Raw genomic sequence first — 25,540 nt, 5'->3', positions numbered from 1 at the left:
TAGTTGGAATTTATTTTGTTGTGATACAGCATTTATGATGCTGCCAAAGGCTGCAGTAATTACGACGCTATTTTTGTATAGTGTAGGTTTATCTTAGTAATGTATTCGGCCGAAAGCTTCGTAGGAGCCCAACATGCCAACATTCGTCGGGCCCATTCCAATTGGGCTAAAAACGATTATGGGCCGAAATTTTCATGTAGCCCACTAAAAATATCTGGGCCTAAATCGGCATAAGATTTCATATTTTTCTGGTAGGCCTGTGCCCATAGTGGGCCTTTAATAGGCCTAAACATAATTTGGGCCCTTAGCAACAATAGGCCGTTTACAGGTGTAAATATCTCTAGCCCACAAAAAACATGGGCCTTTAATAGACCGAAAGTGAAATTGGGCCCTGATTGTGCCAAATAACCCACGGATCTTTCAGAGGCAGAAATTCGGACGGGCCGTAAATGCGCCGACCTAATACACGGGCCTTTAACAGGCCAGATGTTCGGTCGGGCTAGATTATCGTCATTTTTATATGGGTCGTTAATGGGCCCGATGTGACGTTGGGCCACATATGGCCCATGGATATCGTCCGACGTTAACAGGCCGAAAATCACAACAGGCCCAAAGTGGTCCAAATCTGTAGTGGGCCTCTAACATGCCGAATGTCAGACATGGCCGAATATGACCCAAATCCTTCACGGTCGTTTATGGGCCGAAAGTTTCAATGGCCTGTAAATGGGCCCAAATGAAGCAGGACCTTTAACAGGCTGGAAATACACCGGGCCGTAATTCGGCCCATATACTTAGCGGACTGTTAACGGGCCAGAAGTGACCATGGGCCGCGATGATGACAAGTTTAGGACGTACAGGCCATTGACGGGCCGATTTGACACTAGCCGTATGGGCCTTAACTGAGAATGTTGGGCCTTTAGCTGGGCCGGCCCATTATGGTCTGCAAAATCTTGTGGGCCTTTAGCTGGGCTGACCCATTATGGTCCGCTAAATCTTGTGGGCCTTTAGCTGGGCCGGCCCATTATGGTCTGCAAAATCTTGTTGGCCTTTAGCTGGGCCGGCCCATTATGGTCCGCTAAATCTTGTGGGCCTTTAGTTGGGCCGGCCCATTTAAACTTTATGGGCCACTTTTGGGCCCGTCCACGTGTTAACATATCATAGGCCCATCTCGACCATTGGATGAGTGACACATGTGCCAATGCGGAGGTGACGCGTGGTTTCCGTCGGCCAATGAGAATTTTACACGTGGAAAATCGGCATTGGTCGTGGCTGTTAGCGGGTTATCAGATCCAAAACCGGACCCGATAGCTTAACGGCGTCCCGTTACGGTGGATGCCACGTGTCGGTCACCCTTGACGAAAGCACTTCTATGACGCGTGATTTATCGTCATGGAAGTGGACACTTCCGTGATGATAATTTTGGTAATGTCATGGAACACTTCTACGACACCACAGGTATGACTATCTTGATTCTGTCATAAAATCGTCATGGATGTACATGCATGAAAAAACACGACCTACTGTGATAAACACGTATCGTCACGGAAGTGTATTTTTTTTGTAGTGCATTAACGTGCTCCGACTTGAGTCTCGCATTTCCAGCGCCATGGACTATCTTGCGCGACTGAAAGTGGCAGTGTCATGGATTGATACTACACTCTGGCCAGGGGAGACATTCCAGAATGATCTTGAGTCCCTGATGACTCGACTTAACGAGATCCCTGGTCGAGTGCTGGAATGGAAGAAGTCGTCTGCTCGTTGTGGCCCTGACGTGGCTCTGTCTCTGGTTTGCGTCCACCCCAAAGAAGCCAAAGAAGAGAAGCTTGCAGTGGTTAAGCTTGCCAACACCAAGAGGCTCGACTTCCGGTCCTTTATGGAGACTTTTATTGCTGCTGCTACTCGCATCGCAGATGGAATCGACCTGGATGAATTCATAGAGCCTACCAGCCCTCCTCCAGCGGAGTAAACAAACTTTTATGATCCGATTAAATTTGCCTCAGTATGCCGAGTGGTTTTGTAACCATTAAACTCCTTCGGGCCTGATGCCCGAGTACTTTGATTTGTGTTCTGGAAACTCGTGGGGTTTATCTGAACTTTCTTTTTCCTTGAATATGTTTGCCTTTGTTTCTGAGTGGAACTTGTATCTTTACTCGGGACAGACTTTTGTACTTGTGATAAATTTCTGAGGGGATGGTCGCAGACTACCCGCACCTCGCCGTCCTTGCGGATCTGGACGGAGTGCACATTGTACTTGTGGTGCAGCTCTGAGGAGAAGGTCGCAAACGACCTGCACCTTACTGTCCTTGCGGATCGGGATGGAGCGCACATTGTACCTGTGGTGTAGCTCTGAGGAGAAGGTCGCAGACGACCCGCACCTTGTCGCCCTTGCGGTCGCACACCTCCGTTACTCTTTAGGAGGCATCCGCCGCAGATAAACTACCCACCTCGCAGCGCCCCCCCCCCCCCCCCCCCGAATGATCGGTGCGGCTACCTCCAATTCCATGTATGTTCGATAGAGCCTAATATTCCCCCAGAGTACGCCGCTTACCCCCCGAACCATACAAGATAGTTACCACCTATCATACGGCTTTCTAACTCCACTTCTTTTTCTGGTCGTTCCGCCTTTGATGAAAAGAGTGTAGCCATGATGTCAAGTCAAGGTGGGGCCCTGTGAAGGCAAGCCTTGTGTATGTTGGCGTGATGACGAGAGAAAGGAAATGCCCAGGAACAATAGTTGTCTGTAGCAGACCCTGCAATAACTTCGACCAGCGGACTAGCCTATCCAATACCCTACGCCATGACCTTAAAAGTTCGTACCCCATGATATTCAATGACACCTGTAGACATTTGATCATTCATACCTCATAGTACGCTTTCTTTCTTTCTTTTGGACTTTGAATTCCAAGCGAAGGAAGCTCAGTGAAAGATAGACTGGGATTTGACGCGGGCTCCCGGAGAGGAAAGCCCAACGAATGTCAGATGCAAAGCCCCGCACCTCATTAAGATCATATTGGCATACTCTCCTAAAAAAAAGAGCAGACCCCATTGAAGACGGGAGTGAGGTACAACAAGGCCATTTCCGTCCACCTTCTCACGGAGCCGTACATGGACGTTACCGCTCATACAGCTCCCAGCCAGCAAGCAGTTAGCTTTCCACCGTCTATCCTCCATGGAAGGTTCCTCCTGCAGCTTCTGATTGTACAAGCAAGGCACGCACAAGTCCAACTATGTATGATTACAGGGCATCAACCCCACTGATCATCCCACGGGCGAATCGTTGTTTAAGCACGAAAATGGAATAAAAAATTAAGTTCTGATACCGTAGTGCTCGCGCGCAACTGTTTTGCCCCTTGTCGAACTTTGACTGAGACATAGCCATGCTGCTGCGGGGCAGCCGACTTGTAATTCTAGTTACTGTCCTCAGGATGGAGCGTGTGGCCAAGTCCCCGAGCGAGAGGACCGCTCTTCACTCGAAGCGTGTTTTAACCTAGGCAAGTACGAGACTGCAGCTAAGCCCCCAAGTGAGAGGGTTGCTCTTCACTCGGTGGGATTTTTTCAAACTTAGGCGAGTACGGAATTGTAGCTAAGCCCCCGAGTGAGAGGGTTGCTCTTCACTCGATGGGATTTTCTCAAACTTAGGCGAGTACGGAACTGCAGCTAAGCCCCCGAGTGAGAGGGTTGCTCTTCACTCGGTGGGATTTTTTCAAACTTAGGCGAGTACAGAACTGTAGCTAAGCCCCCGAGTGAGAGGGTTGCTCTTCACTCGGTGGGATTTTTTCAAACTTAGGCGAGTACGGAACTGCAGCTAAGCCCCCGAGTTAGAGGGTTGCTCTTCACTCGGTAGGATTTTAAAAAACTTAGGCGAGTACGGAACTGCAGCTAAGCCCCCGAGTGAGAGGGTTGCTCTTCACTCGGTAGGTTTTTAGAAACTTAGGCGAGTACGGAACTGCAGCTAAGCCACCGAGTGAGAGGGTTGCTATTCACTCAGTGGGATTTTTTCAAACTTAGGCGAGTACGGAACTGTAGCTAAGCCCCCGAGTGAGAGGGTTGCTCTTCACTCGGTAAGATTTTTAGAAACTTAGGCGAGTACGGAACTATAGCTAAGCCCCCGAGTGAGAGGGTTGCTCTTCACTCGGTAAGATTTTTAGAAACTTAGGCGAGTACGGAACTGCAGCTAAGCCCCCGAGTGAGAGGGTTGCTCTTCACTCGGTAGGATTTTTCAAACTTAGGCGAATCGGGTTTGCAACTAAGCCCCCGAGAGAGAGGGTTGCTCTTCACTCGGTAGGATTTTTAGAAACTTAGGCGAGTACGGAACTGCAGCTAAGCCCCCGAGTGAGAGGGTTGTGTCGGTGTCAAAACCGGCGGATCTCGGGTAGGGGGTCCCGAACTGTGCGTCTAGGGTCGATGGTAACAGGAGACGGGGGACACGATGTTTACCCAGGTTCGGGCCCTCTCTATGGAGGTAATACCCTACTTCCTGCTTGATTGATCTTGATGAATATGAGTATTACAAGAGTTGATCTACCACGAGATCGTAATGGCTAAACCCTAGAAGTATAGCCTGTATGACTATGGTTTATATAGACACCGGAGAGATCTAGGGTTACATGGAGTCGGTTACATCAGAGGGAATCTACATAGTCGGTTGCCAAGCTTGCCTTCCACGCCAAGTAGAGTCCAATCCGGACACGGGTACAATCTTCGGTCTTCATGTCTTCACAGCCCATCAGTCCGGCCCAATGAATAATAGGCCAGACGCCCGAGAACCCCTTAGTCCAGGACTCCCTCAGTAGCCCCTGAACCTGGCTTCAATGATGAGGAGTCCGGCGCGTAGATTGTCTTCGGCATTGCAAGGCGGGTTCCCCTTTTCCGAACTCCACGATAATCTTCGGATGCGATGATTGTATCCGGACCTGTAATGCATAGCACACACAACCGCAGAGAGAATATATATTTTTTTACACGAGTTCCATCCGCTGACAAATTTTTTGGCAGTACGACATTACGTCCGACCGGTCATATTTCCAGACCGTTTTTATGTTCGACGCCCCACGTCCCAAGACGCAGTTGCCATTGGCATGTCTTTGTCAAAGCAGAGATCGTGTCCCCTTATTGCGGGATTCTCATCAATGCGGGCATGGGTAACCCAACCGTGCCGTTTATACAGCCCTTGGGAATAGGCGAATCTTAAGGCGAGTGAGGAGGCGTTTAATATTTGCTACCTTTATAAGGGGATAAGGATTCCCTCTTCCTCTTCCCACGCTCTCTCTCTGCCTCCGCCTTTCCAATCTCGAGCTCCAGCGCCCAAGTTCTCATCTCCTTTCCACTCAAGCAACCATTTCCGGATCCGGTGGTCAGGGCAAGTGGATGGTCTCCTACGTCAAGGAGGAGGATATCAAGGAGCTCCGGGAGGCCGGATATCTGGCCAAGGAGATCACTCATCGACTCCCGGCCAAGGGACAGATCGTCCCTACTCCCGAGCCCCACGAGAGGGTTGTGTTTCTCACACATTTCGTCCGCGGGTTGGGGATCCCTCTTCACCCATTCGTCCGTGGATTGATGTTTTACTATGGGTTGGACTTCCACGATCTGGCCCCCAACTTTGTCCTCAATATCTCAGCATTTATTATTGTGTGCGAGGCCTTTCTCCGCATCCTGCCTCACTTCGGCCTATGGCTGAAGACCTTCAACGTGAAACCGAATGTGGTGAGCGGTCAACAAGCAGAGTGTGGAGTCGCCATAGTGGGCAAAATGCCCAATGTCACCTGGCCAGAAGGCTCCTTTGCTGAGACGGTGAAGGGTTGGCAGTCGGGGTGGTTTTACATCACCGAGCCGCGTGACGCCGATTGGGTAGGAGCCCCCAAATTCCGATCCGGAGCTCCGATGCGGCTCACTGCCTGGCAAGAGAAGGGCCTGACCTGGGGATCCTCGGACGAGATAACTGGGCTCCAGACATGCGTCCAGAACATGATGACCAAGAAGATCAAGCTTGTGAATGTGATCTAGGTTATGCTCATTCGCTGGATCCTTCCGTGCCAACGTCGGACTTGCTATTTGTGGGAGTACGACCCCGCCAAGCACCAGACGCTGCTAGGGCTCTTCGGCGCAACGCACGAAGGCATATGGAAAGCGCTCTTCAAGGCAGGCGAGACGCCCCCGCCCATGACTGAAAAGCACGGGCTCAGCTCAAAGCGCCAGGCCAATCCGGTAAGTCTTTTAGTGTTTGCGAGGTACACTCTTCACCGGTATGTTTTGAGGATTGATACTGAGCTCTTCCGCCTACTTTACCAGGCCTGGATCAAGGTGGTGGGGAAGATTAACTGTCCAGCTCCGCTTCCTGAGCAGGGAGAATCCCCACTTCTGACGAAGATGTCGTTTCCGGCACCGTATGACGTGCCAGAGAAGATGGCTAAGAAGGCAGCCACAGGAGCCAAAAGGGGCCTTCGCCGTAAAAGCACTCCGGATGTGACGTCCGGAAGCGAGACCTCCTCTTCGTCTGCTGACGATGGTGATGAAGAGGAGGAAGAAAACGACTCCTCACCTGAAGTGGGGAGGAAGAAGCGAGCGGGCCCCACATGTCCGGAGGCGAAAGCGCCTAAGAGGGTTAAAGGCTCTCTCGCGGGTACCTCCGCATGGGATGTCGACAGCAGTCCGGAGCGACCTCGCCGGACCAAGCCTCGGGCCGCTTCGTAAGTACCAGAGTCCGCAAACGTATGGCCTTCCTGGTTTGTAATATTAACATATTGTAAGCTTTGTCACTGCAGTCCGGCGCGGGATGGCTCCGCGCGATCCTCGACTGAGGATTCGCTGGACTCGAAGGAGATGGCTAGCATGTCTCCTCCACCTGCTCATCCCATCTCACACAAGGGTGATGACGAGGTGGTGTCCAAAAAGACTTTCCCCGGCCGGGGGGAGATTCCGGAGATCATCAGGGTGATGCCCCAGGATGACTCCTCGGTCGCTGGACATGGTGGAAAAGGGTCCCCATGGGGACTGGTGACAGGGCCCAAGCTCCCTTCGGACCTCAGCCGGAAACCCTTCCGGAGATCTACTCGGCTCCAGGGTCCGGCGAACGGTATTCCCTACAAAGAGGGAATGTGCCTGTTCCACTGGTGACCTCTGTCCAACCAGAGGCACCGGATAATCTACTGGAGGCGCTACGAGGCGCCTCTATTGTGGATGAACATCGTGTCCTTATGGACACGGTGATAGAGAAGGTTCAGTTCGCCAAAAGCGGACTGACCGAAGCCTGCACTAGCCTTCTAACGGGCTTTGAGGTAAGTAATGTGATTGTGGGAAAAATATCACAGTGTAGACAGTAGCCCCTGATGCTCTGTTTGGTGTTCGGGAAGAAAAGCCGAACAAAGGATCAATAACAAATGTCGCAGGAGACTAACATGAGTTGTCTATGTGAATAAGCAGGTATCGCTGCAGGCTGCCACTGCTCATGCTGCGGAGATCTCCGGACTGAAGCAGAAACTGGAGCGGGCCGAGGAGGAGCTCGGCCTCGTGAAGAAGCAGCTGGAGGATAGCCAAGGTATGCAGTAACCTGTTGGTATATTTCGAAAGAAAATGAATAGTTTGACCAGACTAAAGTGTCATAAACTTTATTAGGGGCCACAACCGAGGTGGCAACCCTTAAGAAAGCGCTAGCCGAGGCCGAGGACAAAGCGGCCAGGGAACGCGCCTCGCGCGAGAAGCATGAGGCCCAGTTTGGCGAGGCGCAGCAACAGCTCTAGGTTGCGATAGAGAGATTTGAGTCCTTGGAGCGCGATTGTAAGGCACAGGAGTCCGAATTGGCAAAGGCCCGCCGGAGTGCGCAGGATGCGCGAGCCGAAGCCCAGAGCGCCCTCCAGGAAATTCAGGCGGCTAAGAAGATTACGGTGGGTAAGTCTATCATCATGCATAGCAAGTATGTAGAGGAAACGTTCCTTGTACTTATCATGGATTTGGGTTTTTCTAGGGGCGTTTACAGATCTATCGCACAGTTTATCAGATGCTGCCGAGCACTTTAGAGCCGAAGAAGGGATGTCTATGGAGAAGTTGTTCTGGTCCCCATATCTGGGATCCGAACATCCGGTGCCCTTCAGCGACCAGCTGAAGCAGTTGGTCGAGCTGCACAGGTTGGCAGAGCTAGCCATAAAGGACCTGATAGTCCGGCTGTGGCCTGCCGATCCTATACCTAGCAGCTACTTCGTACTTGTGCAGCGGTTTGTGAGTGCCTGTCCACGGCTTGAAGCCGTAAAGCGGTCGGTCTGCATTGAAGGTGCGCGAATGGCATTTGCCTGCGTCAAGACGCATTGGGCAAAGCTGGATGCCAAGAAGCTAATGACCGAGGGGCCACCGAAGGGCAAGGAGCCTTGTCAGCCCGAGCACTACTTTGAAGGTGTCCTGGAGGGGTCCCGCCTTGTGGCGGAGCAATGTTCGAAGGATATCATATTCCCGTGAGAACATGTGTGTTACCTTGCCCTGTAATGTTTGAGCCATGGTGTTATGTAGTATAATGCTTATGACTTAAATTTTACCTCCTGTGCGGTCGTTTATTAAATCTGAGGGTTGACCAGTCGTCGGCTTCTGCCCCCATGTAGATAGTACGGGGGTGTTTGGGGTAAATCTAAACACTCTTTACTCCATATTCTCGTCCTTAAAGGAGGTGTTTAGTGCAACGAACAAGGCAATCAGACTATGCGGCCTTTACCGCCCTCACTTAGCCATAGGAGTTTGACAATTGAGAAAGTTGGCGAAGCCCCTGGTGTTCGGAAGGCCGATTAGGGGCGTTATACATGCCTAATCGGAAGAACCGATTCTTCGCAAGAAGCGGAAAAAATCTCCAACGATTTTGGAACCTCTCGAATAGCTGACCGGCTCTCGCCGCATCATGACAGTCAGTTTTTGGCTTTCTCTACTGAGGTGCTCGTCCAGAAGAACCGGGACACAATCGCAGTAGTTCTCCCTTTACTACCCTAGCCGATGTAGCGGAACGTAAGGTAGTAAGCACAGGAGCCGGGCAACCAACTATTGACCAAAGACATGATTCGGAGCCAATGCATATAATGCTATAAGTTCGGGGTGCCGAACTGTACTGTAAAAGTGTTCGGACTTTTATTGCCGTGATGCAGGGTGTAATGAAGCCCCTGGCGTAGCAGTACGTACCATTGTGTACGTGTGCAATGAGTAATAGATACTAAGGTGAGGAAATGGAAAAAATGAAGTAAGTGAGCTGACGCCATCGTTTATTCACCATTGTGATGTAAATAGTGCGTCGGGGCGTACTTTATACAAGTAATGCGATAAGCAATTAAGGTTATTTAACATGCCGTGACCAAGGGCGAGCTGTGTGTGGGTGTATAAAATAAGTACGGTGATCGTTTAGTAGAGATCACCTGGGGATTCCCTTGTACGCTAGAGCTCCTTGTCTCCTTGGTGTGTTCTGCAGGCGGGTTGTCCGTATAGACCTTGAGAGGAGAAGAAAACCCGTAAAAAAGAAAAAGTAAAAGCGTGCGAATCCCAGGGTCGGTACAGCCGTACTGTGGATCGCGAACGGGCTATGCCTCCGTCGACACCCATGTAGTTTTGAGTGCGTAGTTTATGTACGCGTGGTACTAAGTCCAGTGCCTCATCAGGACTGGGACAGAGGCCGAACTGCTAATTCGGCTCATGACCAGCCTAGCTGTCTTGTTATAGTGGAGTCCGGACCCTTTTAATGATGTCCAGGGGCTCGGCAGCCGAATTATAATGCTGCTTGAGAAGGCCGCTCTGTACTTCAGATGCTAGGGCGGCGGTTTGCTCCTCTGTACGGAGGGAGCGTTCCGTGTTTCCATTTACTGTAACTACACCACATGGACCGGGCATCTTGAGCTTGAGATAAGCGTAATGTGGCACCGCGTTGAATCTAGCGAATGTGGTTCGTCCGAGCAGGGCATGATAGCCACGCCTAAATGGGACGATATCGAAGGTTAGTTCTTCGCTTCGGAAATTATCCGGCGAACCGAATACTACCTCCAGCGTTATTGAGCCCGTACAACGGGCCTCTACGCCTGGTATGACTCCTTTAAACATACTCTTCGTGGGCTTGACTCGTGAGGGGTCGATGCTCATTTTACATACTGTATCCTGATATAGCAGGTTGAGGCTGCTACCACCATCCATTAGGACTCGTGTCGATTGGGTCGAGGCCCAGTGCGGCTGAAACGCCGTGGCGGGTGCTGGTTCGATGATCTCGGCGGTCAAAGGTGATCGGGAATGACGACCACGGATTGAATTTCGGGGCGACTGGCTCTAACGCGTAGGCGTCCCTAAGTGCGTGCTTGCGCTCCCTTTTGGGGATATGTGTAGCGTATATCATGTTCACCGTTTTGACTTGAGGGGGAAATTTCTTTTGCCCCCCAGTGTTCGGTTGTCGGGGCTCCTCGTCATCGTCCTCGCTCTGTGATTCCCCTTCCTTGTTTCTGTTGTTCGCCTTGCTGGCTTGTTTAAAGACCCGGCAATCTCTATTAGTATGGTTGGCCGGTTTGTCAGGGGTGCCATGTATCTGGCAAGGACGATCAAGTATGTGGTCCAAGCTGGATGGTCCTCCGCTGCTCCTTTTATAGGGCTTCTTTCGCTGGCCGGACTTGGAGCCACTGAATCCGGCGTGAACTGTAGTATCATCGGTGTTGTCGCTATTGCTTCGGCGTTTGTCTTTATTGCGCCGGAGCTTGCCAGTGCTGTTTTTGGCCTCGGAGGGGCCTGTTTTGTTGGCTGTGTTGGTACTGCGAGCCAGCCAACTATACTCTCCCGCGCAGAAGCGGGTCATAAGTGCCGTAAGGGCTGCCATGGACCTCGGCCTTTCTTGGCCGAGGTGGCGGGCGAGCCATTCATCCCGGATGCTATGCTTAAAGACCGCTAGGGCTTCGGCATCCGGACAGTCAACGATCTGATTCTTTTTGGTTAGGAACCTAGTCCAGAAATTTCTGGCTGATTCCCCTGGTTGTTGAACTATGTGGCTTAAGTCATCGGCATCTGGTGGCCGGACATAAGTTCCTTGGAAGTTGTCCAGGAAGGCTTCTTCCAAGTCCACCCAGCTGCCGATAGAATTTTCGGGCAGGCTGTTGAGCCAGTCCCGAGCTGGCCCTTTCAGCTTTAGTGGGAGGTATTTAATGGCGTGGAGGTCATCTCCTTGAGCCATATGGATATGCAGAATAAAATCCTCGATCCATACTGCGGGATCGGTTGTGCCGTCATATGATTCGATATTGACGGGCTTGAACCCCTTGGGGAATTCATGATCCAGTACTTCATCTGTGAAGCAGAGAGGGTGTGCGGCGCCTCTATATCGGGTCGCGTCATGGCGTAGCTCTGATGGAGTCCGTCTGTGGTATTCGACCCGGGCATGGTTAGATTTGTCACGTCCGAATAGGTAGTCGTCGTCGTGCCTCGAGGCATGTCCTCGCGATCCGTAGATTGATCTTGTATGTCCTGCTCTATCGTCCAGGATCTGCCGTAGGTCGTACGTGTGGTCCCGAACTCTTCCGTTTCTATTTTTGCGGGGCGGTGGGGCAGGCTGCTGTTCGGCCTGAATTGTCGCTTTATCCCGACCACGTGGTGGTCGTTCCGCATTACGCGAGGGAGATGTGTGCTCCGGTGCCTCCTCATCGAATTGAGGTAGCAGTCTGTGTTTCGGGTAGCTTTTGGCTGGGCGCTTGAGGCTGTATTCTTAACGGCTGTCAAAACGTCAGTCCATCTGTCGACGAGCAGATCTTGTTCAGCCTGAAGCTGCTGCTGTTTCTTTTTCAGGCTCCTTGCAGTGGCTATGAGCTGAACCTTAAAGCGCTCCTGCTCCAGAGGATCCTCAGGCACGATGAAGTCTTCATTGCCGAGGCTTCTCTCCTCCTCGGAGGGTGGACGGTAACTATCATCTTCCGAGTCATCTTCTATGGCATGTTCATCAGGGTTATCTTGCCTTTTGTCATGTTCCTCCTGTTCGGATGCAGCTTCGACAGGGTCTTTGTCGTTTTCGGCGTCGCCTGGAGTACTATTTTCTCCGGTGCCAGTGTTGCCATCTTTTGAGCGACGGGCCTTAGAGCGGCGTTTGGGCCGCCGACGCTTGGACAGCGTCTCAGAGGGTTTATTCGCATCTGGCTCTTCGTCATCCACGCCGGATCCTTTGGGTGTGTCAACCATTTACACGTCGTACGAAGAGGTGGCCGTCCAACGTCCAGTGAATGGCGGGTCTTGGCTTTGCTCGGCATCGTCGTCCATACCGTCGATGTCTTCGGAGCCATAATCAAGTACGTGAGTTAAGTCATCGACAGTGGCTATGAAGTGGGAGGTGGGTGGGAAGCATAGTTCCTCGTCATCCGCCTCTAGCTCGAACCAAACATAGTTCGGTTGTGAGTCTTCCTCCAAGGACAAGTTCTTCAGAGAGTTTAGTACGTCACCAAAAGGTGAGTGCTGGAAGATGTCTACGACGCTGAATTCGAAAATCGATAACCGATCCAGCTCGGTGTCCGCGGACGTACCTGGTCCGAAACGTATAGCTGGAGACGGGTCCGGAGTTCCATTGACGCAAGCATTGCAGGATGTAGAGTCCGTGTGCGGCTCCAACGCCGCGGACCTTGGGGCCTCGAAGGGCACGATCTACTTCGGTTCTAAGGCCATTGCAGCGACAGGAACCATCTCCTAGATATGATCCGATGATAGCTTTAAGTCATGTTCATCGGAGCGAGGGGGAGCGATTGCCGCGGTTTCGAATCCATTGAAGATCAAGTCTCCACGGACATCCGCGACATAGTTCAAGCTTCCAGATCTGACCTAATGGCCAGGGGCGTAGCCATCAACCTGCTCCAAATGGCCAAGCAAGTTGGCCCGCAGTACGAAGTCGCCGAACACGAAAATCTGTCCGGGGAGGAAGGTTCCTCTTTGAACAGCGTCTCTATCAATAATTGAAGGAGCCATCGAACCTTTCGTTGACGACACAGCGGAACTCTCAATGAAAGCACCAATGTCGGTGTCAAAACCGGCGGATCTCGGGTAGGGGGTCCCAAACTGTGCGTCTAGGGTCGATGGTAACAGGAGACGGGGGACACGATGTTTACCCAGGTTCGGGCCCTCTCTATGGAGGTAATACCCTACTTCCTGCTTGATTGATCTTGATGAATATGAGTATTACAAGAGTTGATCTACCACGAGATCGTAATGGCTAAACCCTAGAAGTCTAGCCTGTATGACTATGGTAATGTGTATATCTATCCGGACTACGCTCTCCGGTTTATATAGACACCGGAGAGATCTAGGGTTACATGGAGTCAGTTACATCAGAGGGAATCTACATAGTCAGTTGCCAAGCTTGCCTTCCACGCCAAGTAGAGTCCAATCCGGACACGGGTACAATCTTCGGTCTTCATGTCTTCACAGCCCATCAGTCCGGCCCAATGAATAATAGGCCGGATGCCCGAGGACCCCTTAGTCAAGGACTCCCTCAGGTTGCTCTTCACTCGGTAGGTTTTTAGAAACTTAGGCAAGTACGGAACTGCAGCTAAGCCCCCGAGTGAGAGGGTTGCTCTTCACTCGGTAGGATTTTTAGAAACTTAGGCGAGTACGGAACTACAGCTAAGCCCCCGAGTGAGAGGGTTGCTCTTCACTTAGTAGGATTTTTAGAAACTTAGGCGAGTACGGCACTGCAGCTAAGCCCCGGAGTGAGAGGGTTGCCCTTCACTCGGTAGGATTTTTCAAACTTAGGCGAATCGGGTTCGCAGCTAAGCCCCCGAGTGAGAGGGTTGCTCTTCACTCGGTATTTGTTTTTGAAACTTAGGCAAATCGGATTTGCAGCTAAGCCACCTAGTGAGAGGGTTGCTCTTCACTCGGTATTTGTTTTTGAAACTTAGGCGAATCGGATTCGCAGCTAAGCCACCCACTGGGGGATTTTGAACACATGTATAAGTAACAACAATCATTTAGGAGACTGTAAAACCATGTCTTTGATAAAGAAACTGAAAGGTACTTCTTATTACATCTCAATAGTCTGAATGCTTAAGTATAAAAATGGCGGAGCAGTTCCGCATTCCAAGCGCGTGGCTCGTCTTTCTGGTGTTCCACATCGTACAGGTGGTATGCTCCGTTGTGGAGTACCTCGGTGATAATGAAGGGGCCTTCCCAAGCGGGGGCAAGCTTGTGAGGCCGTTGCTGATCCACTCGGAGCACAAGGTCTCCCTCCTGAAATGCTCGACCTCTCATGTTTCTAGCATGGAATCGACGGAGGTCTTGCTGATAAATGGTCGACCTGATCAGGGCCATCTCTCTTTCCTCTTCCAGAAGATCAACAGCATCTTGCCGGTCTTGTTCTGCTTCTGCTTCTGAGAAAAGTTCTACTCGCCGAGCATTGTGGAGTAAATCAGACGGCAGCACAGCTACAGCTCCATAGACCATGAAGAAGGGAGTCTGACCAGTCGACCGATTCGGCGTTGTTCTTAGACCCCACAGTACTGATGGTAACTCATCCACCCAGGCACCTGCTGCGTGTTTGAGGTCACGCATCAACCTGGGCTTCAACCCTTGGAGGATCAAACCATTTGCTCTTTCTGCTTGTCCATTCGACTGTGGGTGAGCGACTGAAGCATGGTCGACCCGAGTGCCTTGGGAAGCATAGAAAGCCCTGAACTCGTCTGAATCAATGTTTGAACCATTGTCCGTGATGATGCTGCGCGGGACCCCATATCTGAATGTTAACTCTCTGATGAAGCTGACGGCGGTACTTGAGTAGAGGTTTTTGATGGGTTTGGCTTCAATCCACTTAGTGAACTTGTCGACTGCAACAAGCAGATGAGTGAAGCCACTCCTGCCGGTCCTCAGAGGCCCAACCATATCCAATCCCCAAACAGCAAAGGGCCAGACGAGTGGAATGGTCTTCAGGGCTGACGCAGGCTTGTGAGACATGTTGGAGTAGAACTAACAGCCTTCACACTTGTCGACTGTGTCTTTTGCCATTTCATTTTCTCGCGGCCAATAAAATCCCGCTCGGTATGCTTTGGCTACGATCGTCCGAGAGGACGCATGGTGACCACAGGTCCCCGAGTGGATGTGAGAATCATTCGACCTTCTTCTGGCATGATGCACCGCTGAGCAACTCCAGTAACACTCTCGCTGTAAAGCTGTCCACCTATTACCGTGAAGGCTTTGGATCGACGGACAATCTGACGTGCCTCATCTTCATCTTCTGGAAGTTCTTTCCTGAGAATATATGCAATATACGGTACTGTCCGATCAGGAATGAAGACCAAAACCTCCATGATTAAGTCGACTACGGCTGGGATTTCAACTTCAGTCAGATCAGTCGAACTCTTAGGCTGTGGGGGCTCTTCTGTGAAGGGATCCTCTTAAATTGATGGTGTGTGCAGATGCTCTAAGAACACATTGCTGGGGATGGGCTCCCGCTTGGAACCTATCTTTGCCAGGTCATCAGCTGCTTCGTTTTTCAGTCGGGGAATATGGTGGAGTTCTAGCCCATCAAACTTCTTTTCTAACTTTCTCACTGCATTGCAATAGCCAGCCATAGCTGGGCTCCTGATGTTCCACTCCTTCATCACTTGATTGACCACCAAATCTGAGTTCCCGTAGACCATTAGGCGACGGACACTGAGTGAAATGGCCATACGTAACCCATACAAAAGTGCCTCATATTCAGCCTCATTATTGGAGGAATCAAAGTGGATCTGGAGAACGTAACTGAGTTTGTCGCCTCGCGGGGATACCAGGACTACTCCAGCACTAGAATCATTCAGCATCTTGGATCCATCAAAGAACATGGTCCAATGTTCCGAGTGAATTTGACTCGGCTGTTGTTGCTCGATCCACTCGGCGAGGAAATCTGCTATTGCTTGAGATTTGATTGCTTTCTTTGCTTCAAACTTGATATCCAACGGAAGGAGTTCAATCGCCCATTTTGCCACTCAACCAGTTGCATCTCTGTTGTTCAAAATTTCTGACAATGGGGCGTCGCTGACGACTGTAATCGAATGATCAGGGAAGTAATGTGCAACCTTCTTCGTGGTCAAGTAAATTCCATAGACAAGCTTCTGATAATGCGGATATCTCTGCTTGGATGGAGTTAAGACTTCAGAAATATAGTACACTGGGCGCTGAACCTTGTAAGCTTTACCTTTTTCTTCCCGCTCGACCGTGAGTACTGTACTGACAACTTGTCTAGTGGCTGCAATATAAAGCAGTAAAGGCTCTTTACTGTTTGGAGCAGCAAGCATCGGCTGGGTGCAAAGCAGGGTTTTGAGTTCTGCAAACGCTGCATCAGCTTCGGGAGTCCACTCGAACTTATCAGATTTCTTCATCAATCGGTAAAGAGGTAATGCCTTTTCACCGAGACGAGAGATGAATCGACTCAAAGCGGCCACACAACCAGTAAGCTTCTGAACGTCGTGTACACGCACAGGGCGTTTCATTCGGAGTATTGCGCCAACTTTCTCTGGGTTTGCATCGAACCCACGTTCGGAAACGAGGAAACTGAGTAACTTTCCACCTGGAACCCCGAATGTACACTTCGACGGATTAAGCTTGATATCATATCTCCTCAGATTGGCAAAGGTTTCAGCAAGGTCAGTCAGTAGGTCAGAACCTTTACGCGACTTAACCACGATGTCATCCATGTATGCTTCCACATTCCGACTGATTTGAGTGAGCAGGCACTTCTGTATCATGCGCATGAATGTGGCACCAGCATTCTTGAGACCAAAGGGCATAGTAACATAGGAAAAGCACTCGAACGGGGTGATGAAAGCTATTTTTATTTCATCGGGTCCATACAGTCGGATCTGGTGGTACTCGGAATATGCGTCCAGAAAGGACAATCGCTCACATCCCGCAGTCGAGTCGACTAGCTAATCAATGCGGGGAAGAGGGAAGTGATCTTTCGGGCAGGCCCAATTGATATGCTTGAAGTCAATACACATACGGAGTGAATCGTCTTTCTTGGGAACCATGACAACGTTGGCGAGCCACTCGGAGTGGTAAATCTCTCAGATGAACTCAGCTGCCAGAAGCCGCGAGCCACTTCCTCGCCAATTGCCTTCCTTTTCTCCACGGCGGACCATCGAAGATGCTGTTTGACGGGTTTAGCCTTTGGGTCGACTCGCAAACGGTGCTCAGCCAGTCCCCTGGGTACACCCGGCATGTCAGAAGGTTTCCATGCAAAGATGCCCAGTTCTCACGGAGGAACTGGATGAGTGCTTCTTCCTATTTGCTGTCGAGTGTTGTTGAGATATGAGTCGGGGCAACATTGGGATCGGTCGGGTGAATATGAACCGATTTTGTTTCACCAGACGACTGAAATGCAGAGTCTGAAGCAGGCTTCTTAGCTCTCAACAAATCACTCGGATCTGCCGTCTTCTTGTATTCTTCCATTTCTACTGCTGCCATCTGTACATCGGCAATCTTTGAGCCCTTTTGGAGGCACTCTTCTGCTCGCTGCCGATTACCAGTGACTGTGATCACGCCGCTAGGGCTAGGCATCTTTAGCTTGAGATACACGTAACATGGTCGAGCCATGAAACAAGCATATGCAGTTCTGCCCAGGATAGCATGATAAGCATTGTGAAAATCCACAACTTCAGATGTCAACTTTTCCTTACGGTAATTCTTTGAATCACCGAAAACCACGTCAAGAGTGATCTGGCCGAGTAAATCAGCTTTCTTTCCAGGGATGACTCCGTGGAACCGCATGTTGCTCTCGCTGAGCTTGGATATCGGAATGCCCATCCCTCGGAGGGTCTCAGCATACAAAATGTTCAAACCACTGCCGCCGTCCATCAAGACTTTGGTCAGTCGGGTGCCCCCAACGACTGGGTCGACCGCCAATGCTTGCCTCCCGGGAGTGGCAACGCGCGGAGGGTGGTCGGACTGGTCAAATGTGATGGGAGTCTTTGACCACTTCAAATATGTCGTTGTTGCCGGAGCAACCATGTTTACTTCCCTCTTGATGACCTTCAGTCGACTTTTGCTTTCAATGTCCGCAAAAATCACCAAAGTGGAATTGATATTAGGAAAGCCATCATCATCCTCTTCCTTGTCCTCATCCTTATCAGATTCCTTCCCTTTCTCACTGGGTTGTTTCTCTCGGAATTGCTGGATAAGGAGTCGACATTGTCGAGTGGTATGTTTGGGATAAATTAGATTACCCTCTTCATCTTTCTTGGTGTGAATGTGACACGGCAAATCCATCACGTCATTCCCTGCTAGATCTTTCACCTTCTTGGGGGTCCAGGTCCCCTTAGGCTTTCCTTTGAATTTTCCCGGAGTCACCGCAGCAGCCTCTCCAGGGGCAGCCGGCTCGGCTTTGTGCTTCTGTTTCCGACTGGAACTACCTCCTCCGATGTTCTGGGCGACTGGTTTGCTCTTGCCACTACGGAGTCAGTCCTCTTCCTCGCCAGTGGCGTACCGAGTGGCTATTTCCATCATTCGAGCCAGGGTCATATCTCCTGTTCGACCGAATTTCAGGTTGAGCTCTCTGTACCGAATGCCTTCTTTGAAGGCACAAACTGCCTGGTGCTCAGACACATTTTCCACTGTGTGATGCAAAGTGGTCCACCTCTGGATATAGTCCCTCAAAATTTCATTCGACTTTTGAACACAGTGCTGTAGTTCAGTCAACCCCGCAGATCGTTTGCAAGTTCCTTCAAAGGTCCTGGCAAACACTCGGGTTAACTCTTCCCAGCTGAATATGCTGCCAGGGGCCAACTGATTCAACCAAGCTCCGGTCGAACCCTCCAACATCAGGGGGAGGTGTTTCATAGCTACCTCGTCATTGCCACCACCAATCTGTACAGCCACTCGGTAATCCTCAAGCCAAGTATCAGGCTTCTACTCGCCAGTGAACTTACTAATTCCGGTCGCCAACCTGAAGTTGGGAGGGATGTCTGCAGCTCTGATCACTCTGCTAAAGCACTCGGGACCAGAAACATGCACTCTGCTTCCGGTCGGGCGATCTCTGTCTTGCCCCTCTTTGTGTGCTCGGTTTCTGTCGACCAAACCTTTCACCAGAATTGATCTCGCATCAAATTCCGGCTCTTTGGGGTCGACTGGCTGCCTCCGCTCATCGTTGTACGGGCGCCGGTCATCATGATGCCGGGGCACATATGATCCGCCCCTCGGAGGGGGCATAGGCACTCGATGGCGGTCATCACGGCCGAGCCGATGATCGTACTGCTTGTGGTTCCGACCCAAGTACTGCTCTTGGCGATGCCCACGTCCCTCACGCCGCTGAGGCGATCTAGGGCTGTGAACCGACTGGACTGTGTCAGCCACCACAGATCTGCTATGAATTCTGTTATGCGACTGAGATACTGCTATGTTTTGTTCTCCTGCTGCCCGGAGCAAGGCCCGGATCTGCATCAAACCTCGTCCTGCCTCTGACTCGGACGGCTAAATGGAGTCTGCTATACGAGTTGCCATTGTAAGATTCTGAATCGGGTGCGGTATACCTGAGGCTCAGGCGGGAACAATTGTCGACGTCGACTGGACTCAGGGATCTGCTGCCGAGCGCGTTCGTCGAGTGCACGCTGAAGATTTTCCAGTCGAGTGCGCTCAGCGAAGATGGCCAAGCGCGCAGACTCCAAAGCCCGAGCCTTGGAGGTCTCTCCAATGATGGGAGTGTGGAGAGCCTCCACGTTGCGGCGGCGCAGTTCCTCCCTCTACTGCGAAGAGAGGGCTTCAGGGTGGTATTCCTCGTGAACACGCGACGGATCGCCGCCGTCATCACCGCCGTTGCCGCGACGGAAACCAGGCGGGCTGCGCGGCATGTCGACCATGGGGACCTCCGCCGCAGGGTCGCTGCTGCCGCACTCGGACAGGGTCTCGACGGAGCCAGTCGAACAGGCCATAGAGATTCGTCAGGCTCGATTGCCGCGACTTGAGGGGTGGCCGACTGACGCGCCACCGCATGCTTCACCCACTGCTTAAGCCGTGACCGACCGGATCCCTTGCGACGGCAAACAACGGGGAGTGAAGATGAGTCGACGGCTGCCGCAGAAGGACGCCGCGAACGCATGCATGGAAGTGTGTCGCCCTGCGGACGGGGAGCGCCTCGACGTCGAGGGGGGCCTCCTGGAGCCAGGCAGAGTCGTCGGCGATGAAGACGAGCGCGCCGAGACGGATCTCGCGGCCCTCAACCAATCCACCGCCGGAAACCATGATGATAGGAATCAGAAAAAATCGCAACCCCATCGGAAAGTCGCTAAGACACCTGCCCCACGGTAGGCGCGAACTGTCGTGGTTCTAAGTCTGACAGTAGAATGGGGGGTAAGTAGGAGGAGGCAAGATCCTAGCTACGGTGAAGTTGTGCACGCAAGATTTACGAGTTCAGACCCTTCTTAGAGGAAGTAACAGCCCTACGTCTCGGTGCCCGGAGGCTGGTCGATTGGATTATGCGTGAAGTTACAGGGGGTGTGAACCCTTGTCCCAGAGGAGGGGTGGCTTATATAGAGTGCGCCAGGACCCCGGCCATCCCCTGTTACATAGGGTTCAATGTACATAAAGAGGAGACGTTACTGGTAACATCAGTAATAAAGTCATATAAATGACCATTAAGACTACGGAGTGAACGCCTGACCGTTGTCATCCTGAGGGACTTTAGAATGATTATATCTTGGTCGAATGGAATTGGGTTATCCGAGTGAACTGTCGGTCGAGTGACATGTACTCTGAGGCGATTCCAGTCGGTCGATGGTGTTATCCTTTGAGTGTCCTAGACTTTAAGGTAATGTCTTTGGGAAGGGTGTTCACGTCAGGTCCATTACCCTATCCTAGGTACATGCCATCGTCATCCTGTTTTCTACTAGTGCAGTTAATGGGCTAGTTAATCATTACTCATAGGTAGCCGACTCGAATAGCAACTATTCGTCGCGTTAACTTGTTAGGCCGACTAAATGGCCTATCAGACTGATTAATTGGTTGTCAAACCGATTAATCGTTGCTGGTCTGTTATCTTGTGGGCAAAGAAAGCCCAATTATTTTGCCCGTAACCCCTCCCAACCCCCGCCTGCTCCTAAATAGTTAGGGTTTGGCCCTCCTACCACCCCTCCCGCTTCTCTCATCCCCTCCCCACCTAGATGGTGGTTGGTCAGGTCCTCATCGGCGCGTCGCTACTTCCCCTCCCCCCGTGTGTCACCGCTTCCTCTCCTCCCTCTATGTGCTGCTACTCCCCCTTATTCCCATGGATGCTTGTTGATGATTGATCCATTGAGAAAACAAAACAGTGTCATTTGCTCCATATTTACAATTTATATTTTTTTTATAGCACTCAACCTCTATTGAACAAATTCCTCTATACAAAAAAATGTGCCTCTCGGGTTCACAATTTCACCTGATTAATGGTCAACCAATTAATCCAGTTAATAGGCCGAATGACCGATTAATCCCTACTCCCAAGCCTAGCGAGCAGCTACGAGTTAACTATTTCCTCAACATTGGGATTTAGTATCACAAACAAAAATAAGACTCGACCGAATAATGCACCAATAGGATGGGGTGTTTTCCAGAGGCTGCCCTTGGATGCTTGCGCCGCCGTCCTGAGGAAGTAACTAAGTATTTAGGGGCTGTTTGGTTTGAAACTAAGTTTACCAAAGCTTGCCACACCTAAGGTTAGGCAAGTTTGACCAACTTAGGTGTGTGTTTGGTTCAAGCCACATCTTAGGCAAGCCACACTATGGTCCCACATCCCATACACACAAAAAGTGTGGCAAGATTCCCTTAGGCTTGCCAACTTGTGGCTCTCATTTTGAAGAACTAATCTTAGTCAAGTTTAGCAACATTGTATGGTAAAGTGTGGCACTCCTAAGCCTAGAACCAAACAGCCCCTTAGTTCCTCAATAATCCTACACCTACAAGTAATTTCCTGTAGTGGGCCGGTGCCTCCCAAATTGACTAATAAAAGAATGCCTCGTCACCCTGTAAACTCCTCTCCCCCGTAATTTCCTGTAGATGTAGCATTACTCTTTAGTCCATACGCACAGTTTGAGCACATCGTACTTATATTTTGCATGAGTTATCCAAATAGCAGTGGTTTTTCTTTTACGAAAAGGCCACAGGCCACATAATAGACTTGAGCAACCCTAACAAGGCTATCCTTATAGGATTAAAAACAACAAATAAGTCCTTGGGTTCCGGATTAATCCCTCTCTTTATTAAAAATCGCTATAATGACTGTTAATTAAAAGAGCACGAACACAAGAGCTCTTATTATTTGTAGCAAACACAGACTGAAAGTGAAAAATACGGAAGGGAGAAGGACGAGGAATCCCCATGCATGCACTAAAGTTCATCAAAGCCATTTTGGGGGGACTCATTTACCTACTCGTATTAATTAAGCTGAATCATTAGAACTGCATGCCAAAGCTGAGCGTGGAGCCCCTGAGCGCTTCCGAGACGATCCCGTCCAGCCGCGCCGCCATGTCCAGCGTCATGCAGCTGCTCCACTCCCCGACCTTCCCGTTCCTGAAGAAGGTCTCGTTCTTGAGCCCCAGCATCGTGCTCCCGCTCCTGTTCACCTCAAGCCCCTTGAGCGTCCCCAAGCTGCAGAGCTCCACGATGTCGCGCACCACCCCAGCCGTCTCCTCCTCTGGCGAGAAGGCGCACCCACCCAACGAACGCCGCCAGCCTCCGCAAGTTCCCCGGCGTGTCGCGCAGCATGTCCTCGTAGCTGAGGAACAGCACTTGGTCGGGTCTCCGGCGGCTCGCCTCCCAGTACTCGAGCGCGTGGTTCCACTGCGGACCCGCCACGGTCTTACCCTGGCAGAAGAGCTCGAACGCCTCCTCGAACGTCGGTGTGGCGAGGAACGACGCGCCGCCGCCGATGCCAGGCACCTGCTGCAGCGCCGCTCGGGTCTTCTCGTGGAAGTGCCAGAAGGAGACCAGCGTGTCCTTGGGGTCCCGGCACACGTACACGACCTTGCATTCTGAGCCATCCGCCGTGATACCGCGGGGCAGGAGGGAGTAGGGGAGGTGGCTGGCGAGTAGCCGGGGAGAAGCGAGATGCTGGTACAGCTCCTCTTCTCCGGTGACGAGGAGGTCGGGGCTGTGCTCGATGAAGCCGACCAGGTCGTGGGGGCTGCCCCGGTGGAGCGGGTGGTCGGCGCCTGCGGACCTCGGCGGGTAGGCCTCGCGGTTGAGAACGGAGAAGGCGAGGGCCTTGAGCCAGGTGGTGCCGGACTTGGGGAAGCTGGTGATGAGCACGTCGGTGGGACGCGGCCTGAAGCGCGCGTGGGACGGGGCGAGGGCCTTGAGGCACCGCTCCGTCAGCCAGAAGCCGCGGTACCACCGCATTGCGTAGGGCGGGAAACCAAGCTCTACGGGCAGCGACGACATGATCCCCGGTATGTCAGCGTGCGGGCTAACGGCGGCGTCCACCGGTGCAAACGATTCTTCTTGTTTTTCTGCGGCCTTAGAAGAACCCATGGTGCCCCGCGCCTGCGATATGAATGTAAGTTTCAGCCTACCGCTGGTTACGTCTTTATATCAATGTTTTAAATAGCGAGCTATGGAAAATAACGGCGGACCTCTAAATCAGCTATAGCAGAGCTATAGCGGAGCTATTTGTGAAGGCGACCATTTAGCGGCACCATACTGAAAAGGCTATTTAAAACTATGCTTTATATAGGATTAAAAAATAATTTTGCTAAGTCTCAGTTGAATAAGACTACATCTTAGTCCATGCTATATTTCTTCAATCTTATGTATTTTTTATTTTTATATACTATATGTATATCACTTGACTGAGTCATAGCCACACTCATTAAGGTGAGGGTTTTTTTTTCTTTTTGCGGCGGACAAGGATGAGGTTCTTGCTTACAGACGTGAGATATGATAACAGATAACTACAAATCTGAACAACCTAGCAGACCTAGGATTTGAAAACAAAGTGGTTCTCTAAAAAGATTAACAACAAATATATTTTTTTGCAGGTAACAACAAATATGACACGTGAACGATCTAACTGGACTACTTACCAATACCACATAAAGATAGACTAATGCGATCTTACAAACATAAAAATTCTCAATATGGTACTCAATTTTGAGCCTCCCATGCCGCCCACATTGGAGGCCCGGGAAAACCTTTCCTCCCATCCCGAGGGTGCAGCCGGGCGACGCCCGTGTGACGGCGGCGGCTGCAGCTGGGTTCTTCGTTCCTCATGAGGAGAGACGGTGCAACCGGCGTACCCTCGATTCAGCGCGGGAGGATTTTGGCGCCCTGGTACTGGTAGCAGCGGCTGTGCAGCTTCGTCGTATGGATGGCAGTTGTCCAGATCTGATGGCAGTGCACGATTTTGAAGATAGGGGAGGCACCCTTGGTTCTTCGACGATGGCACCATGGTGGTCACTTTGGCGACGTGGCAGTCAGATCTGAATATGGTGATGGCAATTCATTGGCTTTGCGATAGTACTCGAAGAATATGATGGATTCACAAGTGCACGTGATTACAAGCTGAACCGCATTCCTGTTTGGGCAAGGATCATGGCCGTTCCAGATGGGTGATGAAGCGAATTGGCAGAGAAGATTGCTAGGAAAGTTGAGAAGGATCCTATGAGAGTCATAGCCAATGATGATCGGATCAACAACACAAAGTATCTTTTGAGCCCGAGTATTTGTGCCACTGGACACCCCGTTAGTCCAGTTTGTTCCTATCACTCTTAGAGACTTGCTTTGGAACACCCCCCTCACAAACCGTATAAAGCAGTACGGCCATTTAATCATAAGGTATACAATCTCCGACACGTAGACGTACACCCGATCCGTCTATCGCACCCGATTCTTTTCTTCATTTATCCTTTGAAATTAGGTGCGTGAAATAGAATTCAAACTCCTAGCCTCTTAACTTACTACCACCCACTGTAACCAATTAGGACAGCTCACTTGTTGTGCCTAGATATTTCTTTTATCGATTTTGCTAAAACTCAGCTAGCTGGCAAATAGATTGGTCACATCCAAGCCCCTGACCATCCGATCTAAAGGTGCTGAGATTCGAGCGTGCTATTTTTTCACACGCAGCGACGCGAGCACGACAGCCCAAGGTGTTTTGTTTCGTCAGCCCGCTTGTCCAATGTCTTTTTATTGTCAGTCTTTTTTGTGTTTGCAGGTTAATAGGGAAAGCAACCCTGCCGTTCTTCATTCCCGTGACTAATCTTTCTTCCTTTTTTGGCTACATTTTCTTTATCATTTGATTTCTCTTTTCTATTTAACTTTGTTTTATTTGTTACTTTTTTATTCTTTATATGTAAACACTTGTAACTAATTCTAGTTAGAAGCGATTTTTTTGCTATTTTTGAAAAATAGATGAGATTTTCTTAAGTTTGAAATGCCCAAATAAACACCATCTTCGGTGGAGTGTGTTCACGTATAGAGGCCAGAAGGCTCCGTTTTAGGGGACTTTTTTTGGCATCCGTCAAATAGCCCAGTTTTTTCCATGAGCTTATATGACCAATTAAAGGGACCATGCCAAGTTGTTTAGGTTTTCGACAAACTTCGCATTATTTATGAAGCTTTTTTGGTCGAAAAAGGTCAC

At 50.8% G+C, this 25,540-nt stretch overlaps 1 pseudogene; it reads right to left on the bottom strand.

Moving 5' to 3' along the window:
* Positions 1-22,047: 22,047 nt before the first annotated feature.
* LOC123048129 (cytosolic sulfotransferase 5-like) lies at positions 22,048-23,464 on the bottom strand (annotated as a pseudogene).
* Positions 23,465-25,540: the final 2,076 nt, after the last annotated feature.

The sequence above is a fragment of the Triticum aestivum genome, chromosome 2D, assembly GCF_018294505.1.
Source record: "Triticum aestivum cultivar Chinese Spring chromosome 2D, IWGSC CS RefSeq v2.1, whole genome shotgun sequence".
Taxonomy (NCBI): domain Eukaryota; kingdom Viridiplantae; phylum Streptophyta; class Magnoliopsida; order Poales; family Poaceae; genus Triticum; species Triticum aestivum.
The sequence above is the reverse complement of the archived record's forward strand: the minus strand, read 5'-3'. Positions and strand labels throughout refer to the sequence as shown.